We start from the raw sequence: 27,180 nt of genomic DNA, 5'->3' as shown, positions 1-27,180 counted from the left end.
ATCAGCTACACTTTCCAATCCAATCTCCATATCCTTTGATTACGACAACATTTATTTGCCTCAGCCTTGAACATCCTCAATGACTGGGTAGCCACAGATCTTTATGCAAATAATTTCAAAGACTCAAGCCTTTGAGTGAAGAAATTTCTCATCTCAATCCAAAATGGACTGAGATTCTGGTCCCTTAGTTCTGGACTCTGCAGCCACTAGAAACAATCTCTCAGCATCTACCTTTTCATGCCCTCTAAGAAATTTATGTTTCTATGAAATCACCTTTCATTTTTCTGTACTCCAGAGAACACAGGCCAATTCTAGTTAGTCTCATCTCATAGAACAACTCTCATCCCAGGAACAAACTTGTGAACATTTGTTGCACCTCTCTTGGACATGTATATCCTTCCTTGGGTAATGAGGTTCAAATTATCCACACTAGTTTAGATATTGCCCACAGTAATACACTTCTTTATGCTTGAATTCCAACTCCCTTAAATGAAGGCTAAACAACCATTTGCCTTCCTAAATGCTCACTGTACTTAACTTCTGTGGTTAATGCACAATGACCTCCAGGTGGCTCCAAATTTGTGTTGCATGATCTCAACAACTACAGGACTCGAAGTCCAACACTTGGATTCTTTTTTCCTAGCTTTCAGGGTGAACAAAAATAACTAATTAACCAGAGTTCCCAATGCTGGTAGTTTTAGACAGAACTCTGTTGGTTTGCCTAGTTTTCTAGATTTAATTTGCTCTCGAAAAAAACCGCAAAGAACAAGAACAAAGAAAAGTACAGCACAGGAACAGGCCCTTCGGCCCTCCAAGCCTGTGCCGACCATGCCGCCCGTCGAAACTAAAATCTTCTACACTTCCGTGATCCGTATCCCTCTATTCCCATCCTATTCATGCATTTGTCAAGATGCCCCTTAAATGTCACTATTGTCCCTGCTTCCACCACCTGCTCCGGCAGCGAGTTCCAGGCACCAACTACCCTCTGTGTAAAAAAAACTTGCCTCATACATCTCCTCTAAAAACCTTGCCCCTTGCACCTTAAACCTATGCCCCCGAGTAATTGACCCCTCTACCCTGGGAAAAAACTTCTGACTATCCACTCTTGTCTATGCCCCTCATAATTTTGTAGACTTCTATCAGGTCGCTCCTCAACCTACGTTGTTCCAGTGAGAACAAACTGAGTTTATTCAACCTCTCCTCATTGCTAATGCCCTCCATACCAGGCAACATCCTGGTAAATATCTTCTGCACCCTCTCCGAAGCCTCCACATCCTTCTGGTAGTGTGATGACCAGAATTGAACACTATACTCCAAGTGTGGCCTAAATAAGGTTCTATACAGCTGCAACATGACTTTCCAATTTTTATACTCAATGCCCTGGCCAATGAAGGCAAACATGCCGTACGCCTTCTTGACTACCTTCTCCACCTGTGTTGCCCCTTTCAGTGACCTGTGGACCTGTACACCTAGATCTCTCGGACTGTCAATACTCGAGGGTTCTACCATTCACTGTACATTCCCTACCTGCATTAGACCTTCCAAAATGCATTACCTCACATTTGTCCGGATTAAATTCCATCTGCCTTCTCTCCACCCAAGTTTTCAAACTATCTAAATCCTGCTGTATCCTCGGACAGTCCTCATCGCTATCCGCAATTCCACCACCTTTGTGTCGTCTGCAAACTTACTAATCAGACCAGTTACATTTTCCTCCAAATCATTTATATATACTACGAACAGCAAAGGTCCCCTGCGGAAAACCACTAGTCACAGCCCTCCAATCAGAAAAGCACCCAAAGTTGGGGTTGGTCTTGGACGGGGGTGGTGTGGAGCAAAGCTCTTCATAGGGCCAATTCCACCTCTTCTTGTATGAGGTTAAGTTTGATACAGTTCAAGGTGCTGCAAAGGTTGCACTCGACTAGAGAGTGTATGAGTGGGTTCTTCCCCGGGGTGGAGGATAAATGTGAGAGATGTTTTAGGGGGCCGGCGAACCATACGCATATGTTTTAGTGGGGATTGGGGGAGCGGTTTTACTCAAGGTGGCGGCCGCTCATTACCTTTTTTAAGGAGCTGGTTACTGTCAGCTGTTAAGCGGGGTGGTGAAGGGTATATTTTGTTTTGTAATAATGCACAAATTTGTTGGAATGGTTTGAATATACAAATATTTTTGAAATTTAAAAAAAAAATGTCAGAACAATTCTGGTGGTGAGAAAATAACATGCTGCATCATAAACAATTGCAATAGTGATAAATTCAAGTGATACGCAACTTGCTTTTGTGGTTTAAAAAAAAGCAATGGCTATTACTCTCGTGTTTTACTTTGTTACAACGTAACATTGTAGTTGACAAAATTCCTGCATTCACTAGCATGAAGTCTCATGAACCCTGCAATTCTTACACTAGGTTAAACAACATAGTGGCACAACACAGCAGGTTTGTAGCCAACACGGTAAAGCAAAATGACAAAGTTCACATCTGTAATTTGCTATGTAAGTTCTCAATTTTATTAATAGGGCAAAAAGAACCAAAACTGAAGGAGAATTCTTTAATATGCTAACTGGCTCCACGCAAGTCCCTCTTAGCTACTAAATTATTCCGTTCATGGAAGCTGGCAGACGCCACTGCTGTTTATACTGCAATATGAAAACTGCATTGCATGAAAATAAACATGGCAGCTGTTTGATGATTCTTACAAATGCTCTGCCAGGGAATGTAATTACATTTTAAAAATCTTTGGTGAGCTTCTTTGCTCCAGTTGAAGGTTATTGATTCTAAGGGTTAAAACACGTTTTCACTCCTATACTTAGAATTATCCAGCATTCCTAGATCAGGTACTGGATGAAGACAAAGAGAACTGCTCCTTCTAATCATGCAATGTAAAATGTAATCAACTGGGTTACTATCAAGCTAAGTTCAGTTTGTGGCTTGGAGATTCTGCCAAGCGGAAATGTGCCTATTGGCTCGATGCAAGTGACAGGAAAGCAAGAATGATTGCACCATTGACTGAGCTAGATTTCATTCAGCTCCCAGAGGGAGAAATACAGCATTTGAATTATTAAATGCCTTTCATTTAATATGCACCTATGTTCAGTCAGCCAGCAAAGTAATTCTTGACATGACTGTCAAATAATGCAATGTGATAGTGGGAGATCATTTAAAATTCATTTTTAAGGGATGTGTGCTTGGCTGGCTAGGCCAGCATTTGTTGTCCACCCCTAAATGCTCTCAAGAAAGTGGTGGTGAGTTCCCTTCTTGAACCACTGGAGACCATGTGGTATAGATACATCCACTACACTATTAGGGAGGAAGTTCCAGGATTTTGACCCAGCGACAGTGAAGGAACGCTGATGTATTTCCAAGTCAGGACGGTGAGTGATTTGGAGGGGACCTTCCAGGTGATAGGTGTTCCCATGTATCGGCTGCCCATGTCCTTCTAAGATGGTAGTAGTCGTGGTTTGGAAGGTGCTGCCTAAGGAGCCTTGGTGAGTTCCTGCAATGAATCTTGTAGATGGTACACACTGCGGCTACTGTGCATCAGTGGTAAAGGGAGTGAATGCTTATTTAAGGGGTGCCAATCAAGTGGACTGCTGCAGACTTCCTACCCTCTGACCTGCTCTTGAGCCACAGTATTTATATGGCTAGTCCACTTCAGTTTTGGTTAAAGGTAACCCCCAGTGTGTTAGTGGGGGATTAAGTGAATGTAATGCCATTGAATGTCAAGGGGCGATGGTTTCATTCTCACTTACTGGGGATGGTCATTGCTTGGCACTTCTGTGGTCAAACTATTACTTGCCACTTGTCAGCCCAAACCTGGATATTTTCCAGGTCTTGTTGCATTTATATGTGGAGTGCTTCAGTGTCTGCGGCATGAGGATGGCGCTGAACATTGTGCAAACAGTGAACACACCCCCCCACCCCCCGCTGATTCACATCGACTCCTTTTGCTAGTGCTTCCTGATGCCATACTTGGTCAAATACTGCCTCGATGTCAAGGCCAGGCGCTCTCACCTCACCTCTGATGTTCAGCTCTTTTGTCTATGTTTGAAACAAGGCTGTAATAAGTTCAAGAGCTGAATGACCCTGGCGGAACTCAAACTGAGCACCAGTGAGAAGGTTGTTGCTAAGTAAGTGCTGCTTGATAACACTGTTGATGACTCCTTCCATCACTTTATTGATGATTGAGAGTAGACTAATGGAGTGGTAATTAGAAGGGTTGGATTTGTCCTGCTTTGTGTACAGGACATCCATGGGCAATTTTCCATATTGCTGGGTAGATGCCAGCGTTGTAATGGTACTGAAATTGCTTGGTTAGAGGTGCAAAAAGTTCTGGAGCACAAGTCTTCAGTACTCCTACTGGAATATTGTCAGGGCCCATAGACTTTGCAGTATATAGCACCTTCAGCCATTTTTTCATATCATGGACGGTTAATCAAATTGGCTGAGACTGGGACGGGAGATGCTGGGGATCTCTGAGGAGACAGAGGTGGTTCATCCACTCGGCATTTCTGGCTGAAGATGCTGCAGCCTCATCTTTTGCACTGATGTGCTGGGCTCCCCCATCATGGGATATTTGTGGAGCCTCCTCCTCCAGTGAGTTGTTTAATTGTCCACCACCATTCACGACTGGATGTGGCAGGACTGCAGATCTTGTATCTTTTCCATTGGTTGTGGGATCGCTTAGCTCTATTACTCACTGCATATGCTGTTTGGCGCACAAGTAGTCCTGTGTTATAGCTTCATCAGGTTGACACCTCATTTTTCAGTATCCCTGGTGCTGCTCTTGGCATGCCCGTCTGCATTTTTCATTGAACCAGGAGTGTTCCCCTGGCTTGGTCATAATGGTAGGAGTGGGGGATATGCTGGACCATGAGGCTACAAATTGTGGCTGAGTATAATTCTGCTACTGCAGATGGCCCACACATCTCATGGGTGCCCAGTCTGGAGTTGCTAGAGCTGTTCTGAATCTATCCCATTTAGCACAATGGTAGTGCCACACAATACGATGGGGGATATCACCAATGTGAAGATGGGACTTCATCTCCACAAATACTGTACGGTGAGGGAGGCACCAAGCATAGTGGTTAGCACTGGGACTACGGCGCTGAGGACCCGGGTTCTAACCCCAGCCCTGGGTCACTGTCCAAATGTAGTTTGAACATTCTCCCCATGTCTGCGTGGGTTTCACCCCCACAACCCAAAGATGTGCTGGTTAAGTGGATTGGCCATGCTAAATTGCCCCTTAATTGAAAAGAAAATAATTGGGTACTCTAAATTTATATTTAAAATAAAGACTGTAAGGTGGCCACTTCTACCAGCGGTCATGCACAGATGCATCTGCAGCAGGCAGGTCGGTGAGGTTGCGGTCTAGTACATTTTTCCCTCTTGTTGGTTCCTTCACCAATTGTCGCAGGCCCAGTCTAGCAGTTATGTCCTTTAGGACTTGGCCAGCTCGGTCAGTAGTGGTGGTACTGAGCTAGTCATGGTGATGGGACATTGAAGTCCCCAGCACAGAGTACTTACTGCACCCTTGCTACATGTGGTGCCTCCTACAAGTGTGTTCAACATAGAGGAGTGCTGATTCATCAGCTGACGGTGGATGGTACATGGTCATCAGGAGGTTTCTTTGCCTATGTTTAACCTGAAGCCATGAGACTTCATGATGTCTGGAGCCGATATTGAGAATTTGCAGGGCAACTCCTTTTTGAGTGTGCTGCCACCTCTGCTGGGTCTGTCCTGCCAGTGGAATAGGACATACCCAGGGATGGTGGTAGTGGTGTCTGGGACGTTACCCGTAAGGTATGGTTCTGTGAGTATGACTATGTCAGGCTGTTGCTCGGCTGGTCTGCAAGCTTTCCCAGTGTTGTCACAAGCCCCCAGGAGGACTTTGCAGGTTTGACAGGGCCTGAGAACCGTTGTTGTTTCCAGTGCCTAGGTCGATGCTGGGTGGTCCTCAGGTTTTTTTTTTTTTTTAATTGATTTTGTAGCAGTTTGATAAAACTGAGGGTCTTGCTAGGCCACTTCAGAAGGCATTTAACGGTCAACCACATTGCTGTGGATCTGGAGTCACACATAGGCCAATCAGGTGAGGACTGCAGATTTCCTTCCCTAAAGGACATTAGTGAACTAGCTGGGGGGTTTTATGACAATTGACAATGGTTTCATGGTCATCGTTCGACTTTTAATTCCAGATATTTGCCAATATTTAAAATCTATGACCTCTAGTTGCTGGCCCATTTGACAGAGGAAACAGGGTTTCCCTTCTTGCTCTATCAGTGCCCCATAGAATTTTGAATACCTCTCTTGGATATCCCCTTAAACTTCGTTGCTCGAAGAAGAATCCCAGCTTCTGCAATCTATCTACATAACTGAAGACAGTCATCGCGGGCATCATCCTGGGAAAGGTCATTACCCTTTTTCTTTTTCCAGAATCTTGGACATATTTCCTAAAGCATTGTGCACTGAATTGTGCATGATTTGTAGAGGTTCAGCGTGACCCCGTCTTGTATTTATCACCCCCATTTTACAAAGTCAAGTGTCCCATTCACTTCCTGATCCACTTCTCAACTTGGCCTTCCATCTTCAAAAATTTGTCATGCTCATTCCAGGTCTTTCTGTTCTGGTAACCCAGACCCCCCCCCCCCCCCCACCCCCAAAAAAAAAAACACCATGTTGTGTCTCCTCAAAGAGCATCACTTCAAACATATCCACATTTAATTGAATCTAGCCGTTTGTTTATCTGTTTCACCAGCCTGCTTATGCTCTCATGAGGTTTGCTAATATCTGCTCACTATTTACCACATGGCCAAGTTTTTTGTCATCCCTTCTTATACCCAAGTCCAGGTCATTTATCTACAAGAAAAGAAAAGCAATGGCTCTCAATCACAACATGAGCATAAATCTTAAGAGTTTCAATGAAATAACAATGGGATAAGAATCTGCATCTTTTGTTTGATTAAATGCTTTGATGTATGTTCTGAAGCTAGATTTTTCACCCTGCATCTAGAGCTCTACATCTATTGCAACAGCATGTTAATTCCTATCTACATTACTTTTGTTGTTTGGAAGGTTAAAGGAAATGGGCTTTACTATTTGCTGGCATCTCAATCACACATAGCCAAAAGTGATAATTTCTACTCAGCAAACATCATCTAATAACAACGATCTTCAAGCAATATACACACATACAATACACACTGTAAAACTTTGAATCTGTTGCTCTGTATTTAGGTACTGTAACATTCAACGGCATTACCCATTTCAAGCTCAAACACTGCAGATAAGCCCCAACTTGGATAGTTAGCAGCCGAGGCAAAACAAAACAATTACTGAAAACTGCTAAAGTTGCATTTTGACTGCCCTCGCATCCTTTTATGCAAAACGGCTTTTGGCAGGAAATCATACCTGCAGTACAGAAATTCATTGCAGAACATCACTGTTCTAATTCATTGCCATAGCTGCAAAGTAGCTTTCCGATGGGCAGAATCATCTCAAATTGACAACGTCCGATTTTGGGCGGGGGAAAGTGGTGTTTAGCCCGCCGACGGCAATGGTGGATTTTTCCACCATGCTGTGCAGCATCTGGTGAAAAGAAATTTTCAGGCACAGGTTCCATGCCGTATCGCTGGCGGGCTGCCTCTGATTCGCCCACCCCGCCATTACCACAGGATTTCAATGGTCCAGGCACCATATTTAAAGGCCGTCCTTGCACACAGCTAGCAGGCTTCAGAGTTTGCTGGGAAGTGATGGCTGCCAGACCCAGGAAATATACTGCACCCAAGTTAACCAATGCTGCCCTCGAGCGCCTGCTGGACACAGTGGAGGCCCACCACAATTTACTGTGCCCACGATTTGGGCAAAGGCCTGCAACCAAGCTGACAAATCCAGCATGGGACGTGATACCAGTGGTGGTCAATGCCAACACCCTGCAGAAGAGGACAACTGTACAGTGCCACATGAGTATGAATCATTTTCTCCATTCTGCCACTTACAACTCTCAAAAGTCACAGACCCATCATACATCTAACTCAATGGCAGCTCAAAAGACACCATTAACTCTCCCACGCACACCTTCATCTCCCTTGTAGGTTATGTCCTCATTATCTCCCTGGTCCCACTCACCATATACACCTGCCAGACATCCTTACCATCTGCCCTGGCAGGTGCCCTGTTTATACTCTCTCCATCTCTCTTCATGCAGGACATGCTGGTGCACAAGAGGGAGAGTGGAGGGATGTCAGAACTGAAGGTCCTCGCTGACTTTGAGGAGAGAGCTATTCAGCGAGCCGGTAAATATGTGAACCATTCCTGTGCTGGCGATGAGGTCGATGGCGCTGAACCATGTGAGGATCCAGCACAGGAGCATCCATCAGACTACCATGCTGTGACTCATGTCACCTGCTTCTCAGACACCTGCCATGCACTAATGGCCCCTTCGCTATTTCACAGGCACTTCGGGAAGCAGCCAAGGAGGTCCACAAGTCAGGACCTCGAACCCAGCTCTGACTGCAGCACGGATCATGAACTCACAGACCCCAAAATAGAAGAATCCTCACAGCTCACAACACACACCTTGGTGAGGCTGAGTTTTAGAGTAGCCTCGGCGTCACAATCCAGTGATACATTGCACTGTCTGATCGACAGCAGGTGGAGGCAAGAGCATCCAAGTGTGCCGGCACTCTGAGGATTGCTGGAGACCAGGGATTTGGTGAGTCAGAGTCAGACGATGAGTCTCTGGACTCATGCCTCAGTTGCTGGAGCTCCAAAGGCAAGGTAGGGAAAATCAGGAAGGCGTGTCTGCTGCACTCCTCAGGTGCAAGGCTCCATAAAGGATTGAGGTGATCGGGCCGACAGGCCAATGCACAAGAGGTCAATATTGGAAGAGTAGCTGCCGCCACAGAGACCTTGTTTTGTGTCTTCTGTCCTGCACTGCTGCAGTTCATGGCAAAGGTACTTGCTGGCATCCACCAGTGTCAATGTCAGAATGGTGTGGGGCTTCGAGCTCACTCCAGTTGCCCCTTCCTCTTGAGGAAGCAGCCAGAGGACCTCAGGCACCCACAAGGAGGGTCGGCTGGTTCATATCCTGGAGTCATCTACCCAGGTGTCTCCAGAAGTATGCCGCGGGTCCAAATCCCCTCTTCCTGTGACTGCTCCAGCTCCATAGACTGAGGAAGGTGGCACTGCCACACAGCAGGGCTCTGAAAGCAGGCCGGGACTCCCAGGTCTCTGATCCCCAGAGGACACCCGCTAAGGTCATCACAGGCAACAGGGTGTAGGAAGTCAACAGGCTGCCTTCCCCTCCACTATGGATGTTGGGGTTGCATCAAAATGTAGCAGCAGGGTAAGGAAGTTTAAGTGGTTGTAGTTGCACAGCGTGGGCACAGGTTTTTGACACTTGTGAATGATATTCACTTCTGTAAATAATCTCCCACTAATTTCACCCTTTCTATGGCTACTTATTATGATGAGCAATGATCCTGTAATTCACAGGTGAAAACCGGATTCCTGCACAATTTAAGTCCAGGGCTTCATCCTTCTGCTTTGTGCAATCCTCCCATCACATCTGCTCCTGAGGCTAAGTGTTGACGCCGTCGGGAACACCGTCACATTTCTCGACAGTGTCAACACGGCCCCAGGATCAGCAATTCTGGCCCCTACAGCAGGGCGCTGGAGCGGTTCACGCCGCTCCAGACGGTGATCCGGCCGTGGAATGGGCGCCGGGGATGCGAACCCGCACATGCGCAGTCCCACCGGCGAAATTTCCACACACGGGTGGTGTCTCCCTCGTCCGCGCCAGCCCAACATGGCGGAGTACAGGCGCCGGCGCGGAAGAAAGGAGGCCAGGAGACAGAGGGGCCGGCCTGCCGATGGGTGGGTCCCAATCGCGGGCCAGGCCACATCGGAGCCCCCCCCCCCCCCCCCGGCCCCCCACACAGGCCACCCCCGGTCCCTTCAACGCCGAGGTCCCACCGACTCAGAGCATGTTAGAACGGTGCCGGCGGGACTTTTTTTTTTTTTTATGGCCGCTCGGCCCATTCGGGCCGGAGAATCGCGCGGCCCCCTGGCGATTCTCCGACCCAGCGCGGGGTCAGAGAATACCGCCCATGGTATTCCTTTACAGCAACCGAATACATCAGTCATGCCTGTATCTCAATGGGAATGTCTGCCAAAATGTCCTGGGCTGGCATCACACAGTTCTGTCATTCTCCCTGTGTGTTCTCTGCATTTAGGAAGTGCAGCTGGCACTCCTCATCCCATCAGCTTCTGCCTCTGGTGATACAGCGGTCCTCACAGCATGCCATAAGGATCAGGAGGCGCTAAACTTTCCCCGCTGCATCGTTATATGACAGGACCTTGGTCATTGAGAGCAAGTAAGCTGCTATCAGTCAAACAGGAGTCTGACATAAGCTCCGTGAGGACCTATGGACTGTCCTCACTGCAAGTTGTCACCATCCTCCTGGAATGCAGGAACTGTGGGCAACCACAGGAGCCTCATCACAGAGGGTATGGTACTGCCAGTCAGACACGAGTGCAATGCTGACAGATGCCACGTAAAGAAAATAGGGTGACCTCATTGATGTCCTCATCGCCCTCCATGAATCTAGCAGCAATAAACATGTCCTGAGGTCGTCTGGACATCGCCATGGCCTCATGGCTGACATCCACACTGTAGAGAACCTCCTCGGCCTCATCCCTTTCGACACTCTCCTCATCGGAGATGTGCTGCTCCTCCACAGGCAGTTTCGCACCCCAGATTCAGAACTAGGTTGTGTATGGCGGAAAAAGCGACAACAATATGAACGACCCTCTATGAATTGTATTGCAGAGCTCCACCAGACCTGTCCAGGCACCAGAACCTCATCTTCAGCATCCCTGGTTTGCTCGACCAATGTGCAGGTTGCAGCATGAGCCTCATTGTATTTAGTCTCTGCACAAGCATCTTCATTGGGTAGCCCTTGACCCTGAGGAGCCAATCCCGCAGCCTCTAGACCCTGAAAGATGTCAGGAATCTGAGAGCAGCTGAGAATGTCGGAGCCTTGCACACTCCGTGGAAATTGAGCACACACCTGCAAGATGCATTTGGTGGGTTGCAGACCAGCTGAACACTCACTCGAGTGGAATCCCGTGTGGTTACATAGTTGACAGCTTAGTGCAACGGTGCTCCGAGTGCCACGAGTGCAGTCAATGGCACCCTGTACCGTGGAAAACCAGAGATCTGCACAAATCCCATTGCTCTTGCTCCCTGGCTTGCCTGATTCCAGCTGAAATGCACAAAGCTATGTGTCCTCACGAAGATAGTGTCCCTGACAATCTGGATGCATGTGCGCGGAGGTTTGCTTAATCCTGCAGAGGTCATCTGTGGAGCCCTGGAAGGTGTACAAATTGAGCACCACAGTCACTTTCAGCCACACTGCCAGTGGATGCCCTCCATGATGCCAAATCTTGAAGGAGGTAACAGAAGTGGCCAACCAGTTCCATGGACATACCTAGTCTTTGGTGACACTGATTTTCGGACATCTACAGGTATGTTAAGCACCGTCTGTAGACCCTAGGTCTAGCAAGGTGCCTACAAGTGGAGTGGTTCATCTATGTGGAGTAGGCCTGGCCACCTCTTGACGGTTCTTCTCCTGCCTTTGGCAAGTCAAGTGCCGCCGTTGACGTATTCTTTCCTGCCTATGAGCAAGAATGACCGCAAAATCACTAGGTTCCAAGTTCACGATGGTCTCCTCACTGCAATATCAAAGCAAGAGACTTGATGGTTGGCATTTGTCTGCTAAAGACCACACTTTGTCCATTCATCATCTGCAGCTGCCTCTCAAAGCCCATTGACTAATGTCTTGGCTTGCACAACATTGATGCCCAGTCCTTAGCTCGCATGCTGACTGGGTAAGACCCCACACCACATCCGCCCCACACCACATGACCAAGTGGCAATAGCTTTGGCCACTCTACTGCATCCTGAGCTCCCATCTCAGGCGCAAGCATTGTCCTAAAGCCACTCCTAAAGCCCTGGGCTCAGCTTGGCCCATGGGGAGCACTTATTAGAGGTACTTCAGCACAAGAGGCAAAGATTAGGAGCGTTTTACTCAGGCATGTCATTGCCACCTTTCTAAGGGGATAAAGTTATTTTTTCCCTTTTCTTTTTTTCTAAATTTAGAGGACCCAATTCATTTTTTCCAATTAAAGGTGGGAGTGATGTCTACAGTGGTTGATAAGCCAGTGGAAAATCAGACAACTGAAGTGTTGAAGGACGAGTATCGTGGGATTTTTCCGGATTGTGTAGTAACAAGGTCGCAAAGTCACAGGTTAAAACAAGAAGATAAATCAAAGAGTGAAGATAAAGTTGAATGGCAATTATCAGAAATGATTTTTGATCAGATGGTTGGACAGGTAGAGGATGAGGCAGATATTTTTAGTTCAGGAAAATTGGTGGAGTTACAACAGAAAGATATAGAAATAAAATGGATGTATCAGAAAGCATACATGGAAGAGGAATCTGAGTGTATACCAGAATGTTATTACCGTAAAAATGTATTTTTTAAAAATAAATTAAAAGTATCCAATTCATTTTTTCCAATTAATGAGCAATTCAGCATGTTCAATCCACCTACCCTGCACATCTCTGGGTTGTGGGGGCAAAACCCACGCAAACACGGGGAGAATGTGCAAACTCCACGCGGACAGTGACCCAGAACCGGGATCAAACCTGGGACCTCGGCGCCGTGAGGCAGCTGTGCTAACCACTGTGTCATCTAAGGGGATATAGTTGCTTGCCCAACCGGGCAATGGTACAGCCATGTCATAGCAATCAATAAATTTAAACTTCCGTACACCAACGGTTAAATGCTGAACAGCGATCAATGGCACTATCACATAAGTGCTGCTTGAGTGGGCAAAATTGCGTGATTAGTCTGACTCCAAACAGGTCAATTGACTCAAGCTGAATGATCACAGCTGCAATGAAGGACAGATCATTGACATGTTTTTCCATTAGCCTTGCCCTGATCTATATCACACCTCCATAAGCCTCCTCCCACCAAGCCCTGTGATTGTATGGTAACATCAACCTGCACTGACTCCCCAACCATACTTGCCCCACCACACTGAAGCCCGTGCCCCAGGCTTCACTTCCCTTCCCTCTCTCCAGCCCTTCAAAGAAGCCAGTGCCCCAGGCCTCCCTTCCCTCTCTCAAGCCCTTCAAAGAAGGCAGCTTAGAATACACTGCTGTTCAAACTTGTCTCTGCACTGTGAAGATGCAGAACCACTCGATAATCACTGCACCAGCATCAGTGCACTCACCTCCAAGCTCCTCTAGGATTTCGGCTTGCCTGCCGCACATCTCGGGCATTGGGACCGGTTCTGGGGGAGGTGGGACCTGTACAAATTGAACGGGTTACACCTGGGCAGGACAGGAACTGATGTTCTCTTTGCTCGAGCGGTTGGGGAGGGTTTAAACTAATATGCCAGGGGGATGGGAACCCACGCAAGGAGTCAGAGAAAGAGGGAGCAAGGACAAAAGCAAAAGGTAGAAAAGTGAAGAAGAAAAGTGATAGGTGGAGAAACCAAGGACAAAATTCAAACAGGGCAGTAGAGAAAAATATTGGGAGCAAGACAAGCATTGTGAAAACTTAAAGGCTCTGTGCCTTAATGCACGGAGCATTTGCAATAAAGTGGATGAACTAATCGCGCAGATATATATAAATGGGTATGATATAATTGGGATTACGGAGACATGGCTGCTGGGTGAACAGGGATGGGAACTGAATGTCCCAGGGTTCTCAGTATAAAATAAAAGGTGGTGTGGCACTGCTGGTTAAAGAGGAAATTAACACAATAGTGAGAAAGGATATTGGCTCTGACAATGTGGAATCTGTATGGGTAGAGTTGAGAAATACCAAGAGACATAAAACATTAGTGGGTGTCATATATAGACCCCCAAACTGTACTGGTGAGGTTGGGAATGGCATTAAACAAGAAATTAGAGATGCATGTAATAAGGGAATATCAGTGATCATGGGTGATTTTAATCTTCACATAGATTGGGCAAATCAAATTAGCCACAATGCCGTAGAGGAGGAATTCCTGGAATGCACATGGGATGGTTTTCTTGACCAGTATGTGGAGGAACCAACAAGAGAGCAGGCCATCTTAGACTGGTTACTGTGTAATGAGAAGGGAATTATTGCCAATCTGGCTGCACAAGACCCCTTGTTGATGAGCGACCATAACATGTTAGAATTTTTTATCAAGATGGAGTGAAGTAATTGATTCGGAGACTAGGGAACTATGAGGATATGAGATGTGAGTTGGCCTTGATAGATTGGGGAGAGTTACTTAAAGGGATGACAGTGGATAGACAATGGCAAACATTCAAGGAACGCATGGAGGAACTACAGCAACTGTTCATTCATGTCGGGCACAAAAGCAAAGGGGGTAAGAGGGCCAATCCATGGCTTACAAAGGAAAATAGAAATAGTATCTGATCCAAGGAAGAAGCATACAGATTGGCCAAGAAAAATAATAGGTCTGAGGATTGGGAGCAGTTTAGAATTCAGCAAAGACGGACAAAGGTATCAAGAGGGGGAAAGTACAGTACGAAAGGAAGCTTGCAGGGAACATTAAGACTGACACTAAGAGTTTCTACAGATATGTGAAGAGAAAGAGATTGGAAAAGAGAAATGCAAACCCACTGCAGAGAGAAACAGGGGAATGCATAAGGGACAAAGAAATGGCTGATCAATTAAATACATACTTTGGTTCTGTCTTCACAAATGAGGACACAAATCAGATCCCAGAAATGTTGGAGAATGAAAGGTTTAGTGAGAGGGAAGAACGGAGTGAGATCAACATTATAGAGAAATGGTGCTGGGAAAACTGATGGGATTGAAGGCGGATAAATCCCCAGGGCCTGAGAATCTGCATCCTAGAGTGCTTAAGGAGGTGGCTCTGGAAATAGTGGATGCATTGGTGGTCATCTTCTGGGATTCTATAGACTCTGGAACTGTCCCTGCAGATTGGAGGGTAGCTCACGTCTCTCCAATATTCAAAAAGGGAGGTAGAGAGAAAGCAGGGAATTATAGACCAGTAAGCCTAGCATCGGTAGTGGGGAAAATGCTTGAATCCATTATCAAGGACTTTATAGCGTAACATTTAGAAAGCAGTGGCAGGATCAGTCACAGTCAGCATGGATTTATGAAGGAAAAATCATGCTTGACAAATCTGTTGGAATTCTTTGAAGTGATAACCGGTACAGTCGACAAGGGGGAGCCAGTCAATGTGGTATATTTTGACTTTCAGATGGTGTTTGACAAAGTCCCGCATAAGAGATTATTGTGCAAAATTAAAGCGCATGGGATTGGGGGAAATGTATTGAGGTGGATAGAAAACTGGTTGGCAGAGAGGAAACAAAGAGTAGAGATTAATGGGTCCTTTTCAAATTGGCAGGCAGTAACCAGTGGGGTACCACAGGGATCGTTGCTGGGACCCCAGCTATTCACAATATATATTAGTGATTTGGATAAGGGAACAAAATGTAACATCTCAAAGTTTGCAGATGATACCAAATTAGGTGGGAGGGTGAATTGTGACGAGGATGCAAGGATCTTACAGGAAGATCTGGACAGGTTGGCGAGTGGGCAAACCAATGGCAGAAGGAGTATAATTTGGATAAGTGTAAGGTTATTCATTTTGGAAGCAAAAACAGGAAGGCAGATTACTACCTGAATGGTTGTAAATTGGGAGAGGTGAGTGTGCAGCGGGACCTGGGTGTCCTTGTGCACCATTTGCTGAAGGTAAGCATGCAGGTGCAGCAGGCAGTAAAGAAGTTTAATCCAGCAGAGGGCAGTAGAGCGGAGCTGCTGATTGGCTGTTGCGGGGAAAATTTGCATACGTCTGGTGCTGTCACTCTAACTTGAAGGTGTACCTGTGCAAGAGACCCTAGCTGTTCAAGTGAAGACAAGCATCCAGCAGAGGGCAGTAGAGCGGAGCTGCTGATTGGCTGTTGCAGGGAATATTTGCATACGTCTGGTGCGGTCACTCTAACTTGAAGGTGGTTTGTGGAGGAGCTGTTGTCAAGTGACACTTAAACCCGAAACACTTCTTCAGCGTTTCCCTCCCTACCCCCTCCTCTAACCAAAAAATAAACAACCGCTGTAAAGATCAAGAGGAAGGCTCGAGGGCAGGAAGAAGTAGAAAGAAGTTGAACCGTGACGTCATAGCCTGCAGGTAAGGGATTGGCCGGTGACTGATAAGTAGTTTTTCTTTTCTTTTCCCTCAGGTGTTATCGTGCGGGGCGCTGAGGTTGCTGAGTGAGTGCTTGCTGAGAAGGGGAGTGAATAACAGGTAAGCTCTTTCTTTCCTTTTCTTTTTTTATCTAGAGGGGATGGCAGGGAAGGCGGTGCAATGTTCCTCCTGCAGAATGTTTGACGTGAAGGACGCCATCAGTGTCCCTGCTGATTTCATCTGTGGGAAGTGCACCCATCTCCAGCTCCTCAGAAACCGCATTTGGGAACTGGAGCTGGATGAACTTCGGATCATTCAGGAGGCAGAGGTGGTCACAGATAGAAGCTTCAGGGATGTAGTTACTCCGAAGAATAAAGATAGATGGGTGACAGTGATAGGGGCTGGGAGGAAGCAGTCAGTACAGGGATCCCCTGTGGTCGTTCCCCTTAGTAACAAGTATACCGCTTTGGATACTGTTGGGGGGGGGGGGAACGGGACTTACCAGGGGTAAGCCATGGGGTACAGGTCTCTGGCACAGAGTCTGTCCCTGTTGCTCAGAAGGGCAGCGGGGAAGAGGAGCAGGGCATTAATCATTGGAGACTCCATAGTTAGGGGGATAGATAGGAGATTCTGTGGGAACGAGAGAGACTCGCGGTTGGGGTGTTGCCTCCCAGGTGCCAGGGTCCGTGATGTCTCGGATCGTGTTTTCGGGATCCTTAAGGGGGAGGGGGAGCAGCCCCAAATCGTGGTCCACATAGGTACCAACGACATAGGTAGGAAAAGGGATAGGGATGTAAGGCAGGAATTCAGGGAGCTAGGGTGGAAACTTAGATCTAGGGCAGAGTTATTATCTCTGGGTTGTTACCCGTGCCACGTGCTAGCGAGACGAGGAATAGGGAGAGAGGGGAGTTGAACACATGGCTACAGGGATGGTGCAGGAGGGAGGGTTTCAGATTTCTGGATAATTGGGGCTCATTCTGGGGTCGGTGGGACCCCTACAAACGGTCTACACCTGGACCAGAGGGGTACCAATATCCTGGGGGGGGGAAATTTGCTAATGCTCTTCGGGAGGGTTTAAACTAGTTCAGCAGGGGCTTGGGAACCTGAATTGTAGCTCCAGTATACAGGAGGTTGAGAGTAGTAAGGTCATGAGTAAGGTTTCAAAGTTGCAGGAGTGTACCGGCAGGCAGGAAGGTGGTTTAAAGTGTGTCTTCTTCAATGCCAGGAGCATCCGGAATAAGGTGGGTGAACTTGCGGCATGGGTTGGTATATGGGATTTCGATGTTGTGGCCATTTCGGAGACATGGATAGAGCAGGGACAGGAATGGTGGTTGCAGATCCCGGGGTTTAGATATTTCAGAAAGCTCAGGGAAGGTGGTAAAAGAGGGGGAGGGGTGACATTGTTAGTCAAGGACAGTATTACGGTGGCAGAAAGGACGTTTGATGAGGACTCGTCTACTGAGGTAGTATGGGCTGAGGTTAGAAACCGGAAAGGAGAGGTCACCCTGTTAGGGGTTTTCTATAGGCCTCCGAAAAGTTCCAGAGATGTCGAGGAAAGGATTGCAAAGATGCTTCTGGATAGTAGCGCAACCAACAGGGTAGTTGTTATGGGGGACTTTAACTTTCCAAATATTGACTGGAAACGCTATAGTTCGAGTACTTTAGATGGGTCCGTTTTTGTCCAATGTGTGCAGGAGGGTTTCCTGACACAGTATGTAGACAGGCCAACGAGAGGCGAGGCCATTTTGGATTTGGTATTGGGTAATGAACCAGGACAGGTGTTAGATTTGGAGGTAGGTGAGCACTTTGGTGATAAGTGGCCACAATTCGATTACGTTTAATTTAGTGATGGAAAGGGATATGTATATACCGCAGGGCAAGAGTTATATCTGGGGGAAAGGCAATTATGATGCGATGAGGCATAACTTAGGATGCACCTGATGGAGAGGAAAACTGCAGGGGATGGACACAATGGAAATGTGGAGCTTGTTCAAGGAACAGCTACTGCGTGTCCTTGATAAGTATGTACCTGTCAGGCAGGGAGGAAGTGGTCGAGCAAGGGACCGTGGTTTACTAAAGCAGTCGAAACACTTGTCAAGAGGAAGAAGGAGGCTTATGTAAAGATGAGACATGAAGGTTCAGTTAGGGCGCTCGAGAGTTACAAGTTAGCTAGGAAGGACCTAAAGAGAGAGCTAAGAAGAGCCAGGAGGGGTCATGAGAAGTCTTTGGCAGGTAGGATCAAGGGTAACCCTAAAGCTTTCTATAGATAGAATTAGAATTTACAGTGCAGGAGGCCATTCGGCCCATCGAGTCTGCACCGGCTCTTGGAAAGAGCACCCTACCCAAGGTCAACACCACCCACCCTATCCCCATTACTCAGTAACCCCACCCAACTCTAAGGGCAATATGGGCGTAGAAGATATGTCAGGAATAAACAAATGACTAGGGTAAGAGTAGGGACAGTCAAGGACAGTACCGGGAAGTTGTGCATGGAGTCCGAGGAGATAAGAGAGGTGCTAAATGAATATTTTTCGTCAGTATTCACACAGGAAAAAGATAATGTTGTCGAGGAGAATACTGAGATTCAGGCTACTAGACTAGAAGGGCTTGAGGTTCATAAGGAGGCGGTGTTAGCAATTCTGGAAAGTGTGAAAATAGATACGTCCCCTGGGCCGGATGGGATTTATCCTAGGATTCTCTGGGAAGCTAGGGAGGAGATTGCTGAGCCTTTGGCTTTGATCTTTAAGTCATCTTTGTAGAAGACTGGAGGATAGCAAATGTTGTCCCCTTGTTCAAGAAGGGAAGTAGAGACAACCCCGGTAACTATAGACCAGTGAGCCTTACTTCTGTTGTGGGCAAAATCTTGGAAAGGTTTATAAGAGATTGGATGTATAATCATCTGGAAAGGAACAATTTGATTAGAGATAGTCAACACGGTTTTGTGAAGGGTAGGTCGTGCCTCACAAACCTTATTGAGTTCTTTGAGAAGGTGACCAAACAGGTGGATGAGGGTAAAGCAGTTGATGTGGTATATATGGATTTCAGTAAAGCGTTTGATAAGGTTCCCCATGGTAGGCTACTGCAAAAAATACGGAGGCATGGGATTCAGGGTGATTTAGCAGTTTGGATCAGAAATTGGCTAGCTGGAAGAAGACAAAGGTGGTGGTTGATGGGAAATGTTCAGACTGGAGTCCAGTTACTAGTGGCGTACCACAAGAATCTGTTTTGGGGCCACTGCTGTTTGTCATTTTTATAAATGACCTGGAGGAGGGCGTAGAAGGATGGGTGAGTAAATTTGCAGATGACACTAAAGTCGGTGGAGTTGGTGGACAATGCGGAAGGATGTTACAAGTTACAGAGGGACGTAGATAAGCTGCAGCGCCGGGCTGAGAGGTGGCAAATGGAGTTTAATGCAGAAAAGTGTGAGGTGATTCATTTTGGAAGGAATAACAGGAAGACAGAGTACTGGGCTAATGGTAAGATTCTTGGCAGTGTGGATGAGCAGAGAGATCTCGGTGTCCATGTACATAGATCCCTGAAAGTTGCCACCCAGGTTGAGAGGGTTGTTAAGAAGGCATACGGTGTGTTAGCTTTTATTGGTAGAGGGATTGAGTTTCGGAGCCATGAGGTCATGTTGCAGCTATACAAAACTCTGGTGCGGCCGCATTTGGAGTATTGCGTGCAGTTCTGGTCGCCGCATTATAGGAAGGATGTGGAAGCATTGGAAAGGGTGCAGAGGAGATTTACCAGAATGTTGCCTGGTATGGAGGGAAGATCTGATGAGGAAAGGCTTAGGGACTTGAGGCTGTTTTCGTTAGAGAGAAGAAGTTTAAGAGGTGACTTAATTGAGGCAATAAAGATGATCAGAGGATTGGATAGGGTGGACAGTGAGAGCCTTTTTCCTCGGATGGTGATGTCTAGCACGAGGGGACATAGCTTTAAATTGAGGGGAGATCGATATAGGACAGATGTCAGAGGTAGGTTCTTTACTCAGGGAGTAGTAAGGGCGTGGAATGCCCTGCCTGCAACAGTAGTGGACTCGCCAACACTAAGGGTATTCAAATGGTCATTGGATAGACATATGGATGATAAGGGAATAGTGTAGATGGGCTTTAGAGTGGTTTCACAGGCCGGCGTAACATCAAGGGCCGAAGGGCCTGTACTGCGCTGTAATATTCTATGTTTCTATGTATGTTGGCCTTCATTGCAAGATGTTTCGAGTATAGAAGCAGGGATATGTTTCTGCAATTGTACAGTGCCTTGGTGAGGCCACACTTGGAGTATTGTGTGCAGTTTTGGTCTCCTTCTCTGAAGAAGGATGTTCTTGCTCTCGAGGGAGTGCAGCAAAGGTTTACCAGACTGATTCCAGGGATGGTGGAACTGTCCTACGAGGAAAAATTGACTAGGTTGGGATTGTTCTCGCTGGAGTTCAGAAGAATGAGGGGGGATCTCATAGAGACTTATAAAATTCTAACAGAACTAGACAAGGTTGATGCAGGGAAGATGTTACCAATGATGGGTGTGTCCAGAACTAGGGGTCACAGCCTGAGGATTCAGGGTAAATCATTTCGGACAGAGATAAGGAGACATTTCTTCACATAAAGAGTGGTGACCCTGTGGAATTCATTACCACAGAAAGTAGTTGATGCTTAAACCTTAAGTATATTCAAGAGGCGGCTAGGTATAGCACTTGGGGAGAACGGGATCAAAGGCTATGGGGAGAAAGCAGGATTAGGCTATTGAGTTGGATGATCAGCCATAATCGTGATGAATGGCGCTGCAGGTTCGAAGAGCCAAAAGGCCCCCTCCTGCTCCGATCCTCTATGTATCTATTGCAACCAATCACACATGACGCAATTCTGACTTCACCCCGTTGTGGACGTTTTATTTGACATGTGGGTATAACTCCAGCACACGGGCCCGATAATGATATTGTCATGTGAGAGTAACTTTAGGAACTGGGTGTTTGTTATATAGTTGTTGTGGATGTACCTTTAAGAAATGGGTATTTATCGAAAAGCTGCAGTGATGCCAGAGTGTGGGTGGAGCTGGGCTCTCGGTATTTCACTTTCGCTTTGAGCAGGCAGCTACAGGGTGTGTTTAGTTTTGTTTTGAGAGCTGTATAGTTGCAGGAAAAGCAAGCAGCTGTATAAGGAACTCTCTGCAATCTAAAGACTGTCCAGAGTATTTGGGCGATTTCAAAGTGATAACTGCTCTCAGTAGATAATTTAAACCTGATCTCGGTGTTAAAAAGGGTCTTTTGTCTTATGGATGTTGCAAGGAAAGATTACGAGTTACTTATAGAATATTGTATCTGTGGGGATGATTGGTGTTGATAGTTGTTAAGGTGTTTACTGTGGGTTTATAAAGTGTTAACTGGTTTCATAAATAAACATTGTTTTAATTTAAAAGTACCTAAACTCCCTGTTGCACCACACCTGTAAAGTAGGCCCGTGTGCTCCCCATAACCACAATCTATTAAAAGTTGTGGGTCAGGTGAACTCCATGATACACCTTGGGATTCTCCAAACCCTGGCCCATAACAATATGCTGATGTATTATAACGACAACCTCGGAATTCAACAGCGGGAAATGTGGCCCGCCACTGACAGAGGGAGGGGACAATCAAGTACTGTATTTATGTTGCCGGGGAACTTATCTAATGCCATCTTGCGATATTTTCAGCGTGTGTCACCAAATCTGCCCAATGCAAACGGAAGTAGAAAATCCCAGTCATCATCTCTCCATTTTACAATTATCAATACAGAACATTTCCATTAAGCTGCAGCACTGTTGCATAGAAAACTCTTTTTTTTTTAAAAAACTGATTGGGATAATTTAACAAATGGTCTGAGGTTGGAATTCAAAAATCAATCTTTAAAAATATTTCTATTCTTCCGCTTAGACTATGTTTCAGAATTGTCTAGTCCACAAACAGCAATTGAATCATGATAGTTTTGCAAAATGTTCAACTTGGGAGTTGCGTGGAAAAAAGGCTCAAAAGGCAATTTTTACATCATAATTATTTCGAGCTCTTCTAATCTTAAATAAATCTCACCATTGTGCCACTGAAAACATTGCATTAATCAAACATTTTATTTGGTCAATTGCACCCAGGGAAAGATTACAGTTGTATCCAAAATATTTAGGTTGCTGTTAATTGCACCCAATTGGATGGTAATATAAAACAGTCTATGATACAACAAGTTATAATACACACTCATGGAGATGTGCAAATCTTTGAATACTTTATTCAGCTGCCTTCATTTTGACTTTCAAATGTCACTTTATTTTCTATAAGCAAAGACTTATTTGTCTAAATTTCCATTCCAGAGGCAGTACAAGCATACAATATTTTAAATTGGCAGTTTTGAAAGAAAATGAAGTTAGATTGCATAACGTAACAGCACCAATAAAGAATTCCATTCTAATAACCATAGTCCTCAAATGTCAAGGAGCAATAAATCATAAAATTTACAGTGCAGAAGAAGGCCATTCAGCCCATCGAGTCTGCACCGGCCCTTACAAAGAGCATCCTACTCAAACCCACTTATCTACCCTATCCCCGTAACCCAGTAACCCCACTTAACCTTTTTGGACACCAAGGGCAATTTAGCATGGCCAATCCACCGAACCCGCACATCTTTGGACTGTGGGAGGAAAGCGGAGCACCCGGAGGAAACCCACACAGACACGGGGAGAACGTGCACACTCCGCACAGACAGTGACTCAGCTGGGAATCGAACCTGGGACCCTGGAGCTGGGAAGCAACTGTGCTAACCACTATGCTACCATGCTGCCCTAAGTGATCTCAGATCACTCCAAAGAGCTTATCACCGTTCTCTTATAAACAGTAATGGCAACCAAAAACTGCTTCAGAATAGAAGGAAGTATACATGTTGAGGATGTACATCTCAGAGCAATGCTGAAGGAGCACTGGATTACCATCTGTTACACAACAAGACTCACTCCGATTGCTCAGAAGAATGGAAACAACCAATGGGGCATTCTCCCAGTGTCAACATTGATTCTGCTACTAACATAAGCAGATTTCCTGGTCATTCATCTCATCGCTGCTTGTGGAGCCTTGTACGTAGATTGGCTTTAAAAACAATCGTGACTACACTTAAAAAAGTAATTAATTGGCTGCAAAATTATTTAGGTGATGCTGGGGGGGGGGGGGGGGGGAGGAAGGTGGTTTTAAAATACAAGTCGTTCTTTAATGCATGAAACAACACAATTAGAATCATAGAATCTGTACAGTGCAGAAGGAGGCCATTCACCCCATCGTGTCTGCAACTACCCTTGGAAAGAGCACCCTTCTTAAGTCCACGCCCCGACCCTATCCCCGTAATCCCATCTAAGATTTTAGACACCAAGGGGCAACTTATCATGGCCAATCCACCTAACCTGCGTATCATTTGGCTGTGGGTGGAAACGGAGTACCCGGAGGAAACCCACGCAGACACGGGGAGAAAGTGCAAACTCCACACAGACAAGAGACTCGAGGTCGGAATCCTGGCATCCCTGACGCTCAGGTAGCAATGCTAACCACTGTGCCACAATTATTGGGGGCTCTTGGGTGCCCTCCTGAATAATGACAGATCTTCCAAAATAATCAAATTCAGATCCTCATTCCCAGTCTTCAGCTGACATCCACATGTGCGTACCTACTAATCATCGACTAGTGATCAAGAACAGAATCCCTGAAATTCCTTCTTCCTCATATTGAGGGCATATTTCCGTCCTGGTAAAAATCGGCTATTTGAGCACGGGCTGAGAGAATCAAATTTTTAAACAAATTAAATATTTGAAAATATCCAGCCCAGAAATTAGCAAATTGCCAACTGAGAAAGGAATCACATGGAAATGTAGCAGGCTATCTCAACAGTGATAATGAAAAGACTGTCAAAATTACATGGTTTGTAATTTTAATGCCAGCAATGTATGTTGGGAAAATGTAGTGTGATTTTGCTTCAAAGTTACTTCTGTATATTATTACACATAATTTATGCTTGGAAATTGCAACACTATTTATTTCTTGTGCTTTTGTATGGAATTACCTTGAAATTAAACGCAGAAATAGTCCATTTTAGTATAAACCTCCACGAGAGCCATAATCCTAATTCCACGTGTTCACCGAGTTTCCGCAATTCCCTTTCCTTCAACCACTTGGCCTATTCTTCAATACTGCATTGACATGGTCCCTGCTTCAGTCACCAACTCATTCCACAGCTCTCTACATAAATAGGTTTCTTCTGCTCTCTGCCTGAAATCCCTCATGTCCCCTCATTTAAGGTCCCTTAATCATTTGCAATGTCTATCTACTCTCTGCCATGTTAGTTCTTAATTTAAACTTCTGTCAAGTGAAAGTGCTAGGACTTAGCAGAGCAAAATTCCAGCATGCCTGGAACCAAACAAAACCATTCATTGAATTTTGCAATCCAAATATCTAACATGAAAATAAATGCGGGGTTGCATCCAAACTCTAGAAGCATATACTCATTAGCTTAATTGTCAACCTGAATGAAAATGTTAAGATACTGTGGAGTGAATTGGTTTATTAGCTCTTTATTTCAACTTCATTTGGGAGTTGGGGGGGTGGGGGTGGGGGGGGGGGGGGAGAGAAGAGGGAGGGAGAGAGAGAGAAAGAAAGAACGCTCATGTCATATTGCCAATCTGCACTTTGCAGATTGACAATTCAGCAACAGAATAAAAATCCCCTTGTATTTTCTATCTGTAAGCAACTGATCAAGAAATGGTCTCTGTCAACATTCTTACCCCTTTTGTTCTGTTCCTCCTTATTACCTGTTCTAACACCTCCTAGTTCTGATGAAAGGGCACTGAACTGAAATATTTTTGTTTGCAGAGTTTTCTATTTTTATTTTATACTTTGATGTACATGTCCTGTAGTTCTTCTATATTGCCAAGCTATTTCAAAGGTGGATACAAATAATTTAGCCAAGCTGCTTAGTCGAAATGCCAGAACTATATTGTAATTTATGACCTCAAATTGCAGAGGCCTTTCAAAGTTATTTAACTGTTGTTGGTTTTGGTTCTTCTTTCCTTCTGTTCCAATTTCTTTTTTCTTCAACCACGTGATTTCCCCACTTTTTCCGTCTCCAGAATACGAGGGCAACCACAGAAATCTCCAAATGCCTTTGCCACAGCCTAAATGTTGAAATGAAACCTTCTCCTCCACTACATATCTTATTAGTGTGCCTGAAAACTGAATTATGAAAATATCACCACGGATAGAATCTGAAGCAAGATCCCTCAGTATGCTATTATACAAGCACACTGTCCCATCATGCTGCCTTCCCTCAAGTGCCTTGGCTTACTTTTGGGTGATCTCGTATTTGAATTCTCCCATCTCTGCTTCCTATTCCAAAAAAAGTCAATTACAATTAACTTCTGATTCAAACTTTCACCAGTAATGTAACACCTCTGAAACAAAGAAGCAGGCTTATGTGGCTTTCAGAAGCGATGACATATACCAAAGCAATGCATTGTTCAAAGAACCAAGTGGATATCAGGTCACTGGCACACTCATTATGTTAAGAGCGGACTATGATATCAACTGAAATAAAACTCCTGTTGCATCTGGTGGCTTTCAAATCGCACCATTAAGTGAAAGCCAGAGTTCAGAATAGGAACGATAGTCCTTTTACTGGTCATGTTTATCCAGTCGCACTTCTGGTGACGGCGGGCGGGCGGGAGGCAGCCACACATTGGAGGGCTCCCATTTGGGAATGGCATTTTCAGGGTTTAACACCCTGTCCTAGGGGCAAAGAAGGCGGCAAAAGCAGGGAGAAGGCACAGTGAAGGGAAATGTCAAAAATAAGTAAAAGAACAGCCGTGAAAAAAGCTGAAAGTCCGTCAAGGAGTGGAAAGGCCACCGCGGGGACGGCAAGAAAAGTGGAGGCTGGGGCACCAGGGGAGGCTGCATTGCCCACGGCTGAAGAAATGACTAAGGTGATGGCCGTGGAACTCGAAAGGCAGTTCACAAAACATATGGAGGCGATGAGGAAGGAGATGGGGGCGATATTGAAAGTGCTGGTGGAGGAGGCGATTGCCCCGGTGAGAGCGGCAGTATTGAGCACAGTGGCGGAGGTGAGGGAGCAAGGTGAGGCACTGAAGGAAGTGAAAGAGACATTATCGCAGCACAGTGATCAACTTACCTCGATGGGGAAGGAGATGCGGAAGGTGATAGAGATCAATAAGGGTCTGCGAGCCAAAATGGATGACTTGGAAAACAGATCCAAGCGACATAATCTGAGGATTGTGGGTCTGCCCGAAGGAGTGGAAGGCCCGAGGCCGACTGAGTATTTTGCCACGATATTGGCGAAGCTATTGGGGAGGGGGATGATCCCTCATGATATGAACTGGATCGGGCTCATCGGTCGTGGAGGCCTGTACCAAAGGAGAGTCAGCCGCCAAGAGTAGTGACGCTGTGTTTTCGTAGGTACAGTGTGAAAGAGAAGGTCCTGTGCTGGGCAAAGCAGAAGCGGGTGGTGCAGTGGGCTGGAGCTGGTATACGTGTATACCAGGACTTTACAGTGGAGCTGGCGAGGAGACGGGCAGCCTTCAGCCGGGTGAAGAAGGCACTGTACATCAGTACGGTGCAGTGTGGCATAGTATACCCAGCTAAGTTGAGGATGACCTACAAATCCAAGGACTTTTATTTTGGGACGGCGGAAGCAGCAGAGGAGTTTGCGAAGGCAGAAGGACTGTGGCTGAATTGAGAAATGGTCATGTTCCAATGTAGCCTCATCTAATGTTAAGTAATGGGTTAAGAGACATTGCAATTAGTTGTCTCATTTATGTTAAGGATCCATTAATTGACACTGATATGTAAAGGGGAGACGTCCGGTTGCGGCGATGCGGAGCTAAGCCGCACATTTCGGCAGCTCCCGCTAGAACGGACTTTTGGGCTCTCCGGAGGAGCCCCAACGGAAC

General features: G+C 45.9%; 1 protein-coding gene across 5 annotated transcripts in view; it reads right to left on the bottom strand.

Annotated features, from left to right (window-relative positions):
• The window catches only part of bltp3b (bridge-like lipid transfer protein family member 3B), a 217,589-nt gene that overhangs the window by 174,003 nt on the left and 16,406 nt on the right, over positions 1-27,180 (bottom strand). The window lies entirely within an intron of this gene.

Source organism: Scyliorhinus torazame, chromosome 13 (genome assembly GCF_047496885.1).
Source record: "Scyliorhinus torazame isolate Kashiwa2021f chromosome 13, sScyTor2.1, whole genome shotgun sequence".
Taxonomy (NCBI): Eukaryota; Metazoa; Chordata; class Chondrichthyes; order Carcharhiniformes; family Scyliorhinidae; genus Scyliorhinus; species Scyliorhinus torazame.
Note: the sequence above shows the minus strand (reverse complement) of the source record. Positions and strands in the feature narration are given on the sequence as shown.